We start from the raw sequence: 6,000 nt of genomic DNA on the forward strand, positions 1-6,000 counted from the left end.
CCTTAGGCGTCACACCTTTTCTAATGCATTTTGTGAAGAGTCTTGCCAGTTTTTATGTTATGGCTCTTCCTCCCAATATTAACAATTCTACAGTAACTTCCTGTTCCCCCAGGGCTTTCTGATGCTTCATTTTCTTCAACGCATCTTCTACCTCATCAGGTGTGTTGTATGTGTTACTAATTTTCGATCCATCATCCCCACTGTTGGCATCATTCGCTCCCTTCTTGTATAATTCTCTATAATAGTCTTCTGCTATTTCAATTATGCCTTCTCTGCTATTTATAAGTACACCCTCGCTCTTCTTCAGTTTCGGTATCAGTTGTCTTTCTGTATTGTTGCTGATTTAAGTCCTTTGTTATTCCTTAATGCGTGTTCTACTTTTTTTTGTGTTAAATTTTCTTATGTCCTCTCTGAGTCTCTTTCTAACGGCCTTGCATAATTCAATATACTCAAATTTCTCCTAGTCAGTGTTTTTTGCTCTTCGTGTGTCATCTTCAGTGCATCATTAGGTATGTTGTATGTGTTCTACTATGTGTTCAACACATGTTCTACCTCATCAGGTATGTTGTATGTGTTACTAATTTGCAATCCATCATCCCCACTGTTGGCATCGTTCCTTCGCTTCTTGTATAATTCTCTATAATAGTCCTCTGCTCTTTGAATTATGCCTTCTCTGCTGTTTATAAGTACACCATCGCTGTTCTTCAGTTTCAGTATCAATTGTCTTTCTGTATTGCTGCTCATGGCTGCTGATTTAAGCCCTTTGTTTTTCCTTAATGAGTGTTCTACTTTTTTTGTGTTAAATCTTCTTATGTCCTCTCTGAGTCTCTTTCTAATGGCTTTGCATTTCTCAATATACTCAAATTTGAACTTGTCAGCGTTTTTCTTCCTCTTCATTTGTCGTCTTCAGTTCATCATTACAAGTGTTTCTTCACTAATTTTTTTCTTCTTTGGATTTCTTTTTCCCTATAGGTTTCTTGGGCTTTCTCACGGTCCTTGAGATTGTTATAGACATTCTCTTAGAAATGCCAGATAAGCTGTATTTGCTACCTGGGAGTCTAAAACGCTGATGGAACTGATATTCGGGTGACACTCAAGTCAAGTGGACCCAATTTCGGCGACGTCCGGACGGTCTGTGACAGCCAAATCCTCTACTTGCACCTTCACGATGGTGGGACTGTTAGTAATCCTGGGTATAACCTCCATGCAGTACATGGTGAGTGACCACCCAGGTGTGAACCAACGGAAGCAGGGGTCGAGGTGTGGCGCCTAAACCATATGGAGGAATGCCGCCCCTGTATGTTACTAAGCAGTAATAGTTGGTAGATGACTCTCATCAACCGGTGCAATACCACCACTTTGCTTATTGGAGGTTTGAACTGGTGGAACCCATGTTTAGTTTCTAGAGCTAAGTTCCGGTGAACCCTTTCCTCTCTCTTCCATCATGCAGTATGGTTGATGAGTTTTGAGGTTATGATGAACATCGTGGCGAGATCCAATATTCCTTACATTTCGAGGGTACAGATCTAAAACAGTGTTCGCAGGCCGGTGGCTAGTTAATACACCGGACCGAACATATTGGTAACTCTTGCTACCTGTACTCTGCCATGCCGCATTGTCCAGACCACGTTATGTCAAGGATCTGGGTATATTCTTACCATGTGTACGCCATATCCAAAAATTTCATTACTTCATACAGCATGTCCCACCTACTTTTTATTACTATTGAATACACCATTAATTGTCAAACTAATAGAGCAAGCTTATCTGCGAAAAGAGCTAAACATCCCAAGGACTTCCTAATTCATTTCCCAAATATACGTGGTCTCAATTCTAATCTCAACGATGTCCATTTCCACTTGCAGTCTGCCAAACCCCATGTACTATTTCAGACAGAATCTCAGTTATCGGTTATACATTTGTAATGTTGATTCATCTCAGATACCTAAATTATTCGCTGTATGATTGCTTTCGCCTCAAAGGTGGTACTTGTGCATATGTCCGTTCTGATATTACCTGTCAGAGATTTGGTAATTTGGAATCTCCTCTCTTCGACCTTCTCTGGCTTAAAATCTCCCTACCTCATTGTGTCAAATTCATCTGTTGTCTCAACCGTTCTCCCAACTCCAGTAATCACTTGGATCTCTTTGAATTTCTCTCTTTGCATCTTGACTCTCTCCAGTCCAACTTTCCTAACAGTGAGGTAATTTTCCTTGGTGATTTTAATGTTCACAACTTCAGTTGGCTTCCCTTTTCTAGTCACACCGACCCCGCTGGTCGAGATGCTGAGGCTTTTGCAATTACTAATGAACATCCACAGATTGTTCATTTACCTACAAGAATACCGGACAGTCCTAATCTTACAGCCAACAAGCTTGATCTTTTTCTCACAAACAACCCTTTCAAATGCACGGTCGAAATGATAGGTTCTTTAGGCACTTCAGATAACAACTTGGTGATTGTCTCTTCTCCAATGGAGCCTTTACCTCATGGCTATTCCCAACATCGTGTTGTTTGGCATTACAAGAATGCAAAATGGGATGATCTGCGAGATTTCTTTTCTTCTTTTCATTGGTCTGATTACTGTTTCAAAACTTCTGATATCAACGTTTGCTCAGATCGTGTCAGTGAAATTATTCTTGTAGGAATTGAATCCTTTATCCCACACTCCACTTTAAAATCTCGTCCTTTATCTAAACCTTGGTTTTCTAATAAATGTGCTAAGGCTACACCAAAGCTCGCAACAATTGTAAAGCAGTTTTTAATCAGTCCAAACTAGAGTTTGAACAGGCTAGGAGTAGAAAACTTGCTTCTTGCCCTAATGGTAGCCGAGCATTCTGGTCTTTTGCCAAAGTTATTGGCCGTAACTTTTGTCCATCTCTGCTCTCACCTCTGTCCAAAGCAGATGGTTCTGTTGTCACTTCAGCCAAGGATACAGCTGACCTGCTAGCATCCCTTTTTTTTCCCAACTCATGTATTAATGATCATGGTAAAACACCTCCCACCATTCCCAACAAGCTCCATTCAATGCCTCGTGTGGCTTCCGTCAAAAGGATATCAGAAGGATTTTGGCAAATCTTGATGCTAAGAAAGCTCCAGGTCCTGATGGTATTTCTCCACTTGTTCTCAAAACCTGTGCTCCTCAACTTACTCCTGTTCTTTGCCGCCTTTTTTCACTTTCTTATTCCAAAGGTGTTTTTCCTTCTGCTTGGAAATTTGCTCATATCCGGACAGTTCCTAAAAAGGGTGACAAATCTCTCCCATCCAATTATCGTCCATTGCAATTACTTCTACTCTTTCTAAAGTAATGGAGAAATCAATTAACCGTCAACTCTTAAACTACATAGAAACCTTCCGTCTGATTAACGATCACCAGTATGGATTCCGTCAGTGTCGATCCACTGGAGATATTCTGGCTTATGTTACCCATTTATGGACTAATTCAATGGAAAGGTTCCTTGAAACACAAGTAGTTGCTCTTGATATCTCAAAGGCTTTTGATCGTGTTTGGCATAAAGGTCTTCTAAACAAGCTTCCATCTTATGGTTTGCCAACTGTTTTTAGTAATTGGTTATCCAGTTTTCTCTGTGACCGCTCACTAAGGGTAATGGTAGATGGCTCTCTGTTTTCTAACTTCTCCACTAATGCCGGTGTCCCCCAAGGTTTAGTTCTTTCCCCCACTCTTTTCCTCTTGTATATTAATGACTTTCTTCCATTGACTGGAAATGCTATCCATAGTTTTGCCGATTATAGCACATTGCATTCCACTTTCCATTTTGAGAAACCTTGTCCTGCTCAATCAGCTTCAACTTCTCGAAAATCTGCTACCAATTTCTTAAATGCCGATCTTCAGGTAATTCTCCTGTGGGGCAAAGACAACTTAGTTGATTTTAACCCTTCTAAAACTCAGTCTTGTCTTATATCTGGCAAAAAGTATTCTGCTGCTCCTATGCTTATCTTTAGTGAAACTCCGATTTCTAGGCAAAATGATATATCTCTTTTGGGGATTACCCTGACTTCTAATCTCTCTTGGCACAAGCACATTACAAATATTGCTTCCTCTGCATCTAAAAAACTTGGTTTTCTCTTTCGCTCTCAGCGTTACTTTTCTTCCAAACAGCTGCTCACTCTGTATAAATCGCAAATCCGCCCTGCCATGGAATATTGTATCCAAATATGGGGTGGTGCCCCAAAAACCTCTCTCAGGCTTCTTGATTCCATTCAGAATAGGGCAGTTAGGTTAATTAATGATTCATGTCTAACAGGATCTCTCCGCTCTCTCTCTCATATAGACGTAGTGTTTCTGCTTCATGCCTCTTCTACATATACTTCGATGGGCACTGTTCTTTCGAATTGGCTTCTATAATTCCCGCTCTCTCTTTCAAAACAGTCCGAACACGGCCACCACCAGCCAACATCCATTTACTGTCCAACTTCAAACCCACAGAACCAACTTTTCATCTGCCTCATTTATTCATTCAACTGCCGTTTTCTGGAACAACCTTCCTTCATACGTATTTCCTGAAAATTACAGTCTACAGAAGTTGTAGTCCAATGTCAACAAATATCTTCTTTCGTCTTCTCAACCTCCAACCCAAGCACGGTAAATAAATTTTCTGTTTATACCCCTGCGAACCTCACAATCAGAGGAGTTCGTTACGAAGAGAGCGAATAGGAGAAATAGCAACGAGTACTTAATATAATTGAATTTAAATATATTCAGGTGCAAAAAATAAAAAAAGCTTCTTTTAAAGATAATAAAAAAATAATAATAAAATAAAATAATAATAAAAAAGCTTCTTTTAAAGAAGCTTTTTTTTTATTATTTTAAAACTAAGAAATCGAAGAGATCTTTTGTTACGGCTATTTTTTGAAGTGTGGAGGAGGATTTTCTGTGTCCACACTTTTGTGAGAAACGGCGCTGCACTATGAGAAATATAAAGAGAATTGTATCCGAGTTTCAGTTAACACCCTAACGATTACTATCCAATAAAAATGATTTTTCGCATCCGAGGGATAACTACAAAGAGACGTCTCAAAAGTCACGAACGTGAAATTTTGAAAGGGTTTCAAAATGGATTATTTTAGAAAGACTCGATGCGGTTCGAATCTCGAGTTGAAACAGAAGAAACTTTTGGGCGCCTTTTTCACACCTCATCAACTAAGCCGGTCTCGTGGAGGGGGGGGGCAAGAGGTTGCTCGGTTTTTTCAGCAAAAAAATCAGCGGGTCAAGCACAAAATTACACGCAATTCATGAGCACGAGGCCTGGGGGATGCAAAAGCAGGTAGCTGCCCCAGTAAATACTAATGAACAGTTCCCTCGGCCTTATCTAACGTCGGGTGAGTGCATTCAGTTTGAGCGTGGGACGAGAGTGCGTGTGGGTGTCGAACGAAGGATTTACTGAGTCCGAGGCGACAGCGTCACTAAAGTCCACCTTAATACGCGCAGTAAATCACTTTAATCTGGTCATAAATTACGCGCATCACGAGTGTTCGTGCACTTTCTGTCCCATGCGAACGGAAGCTGCTGTCGTTCGCTTGAAGAAGAGCGAGTCGCAATTTCGCTGGAATATCCGACCCGGCACAGCTATTTGCGTTACTGCGGCCGAAGAGCATTTTAGTAAACAGACCGAAAGCGTTCACATCAATTTCTTCTTTTCAAGGTCCGTAGTCTAACGAAGGACCCTTATAATGTCACTCAGTTGTCTGTCTGTCCGTTCGTCTATCACAGCATCGTATCTCTGGAACGACTCAACCTATTCACTTGAAATTTTGCACGGGTTTGTACATCATGTGGGCCAACATATTGCTCGTTGTTGACAAAAATTTGTCTGAGAAATTGAGACATTGGGGGGTAAATATTGGAAAACAAAAATGTTGTCGACAACCTGTAGCTTATTATCAACGTTGGAAAGAGCTCAACAAGTAGGTTTAAAATATAATTTTAAAATATTTTTAAAATTAAAAATAGGGGCACCAGACAGGAAAATGTGGGTAATT

Source organism: Mastigoproctus giganteus, chromosome 6, assembly GCF_048544385.1.
Source record: "Mastigoproctus giganteus isolate SK-2022 chromosome 6, ASM4854438v1, whole genome shotgun sequence".
NCBI lineage: Eukaryota > Metazoa > Arthropoda > Arachnida > Uropygi > Thelyphonidae > Mastigoproctus > Mastigoproctus giganteus.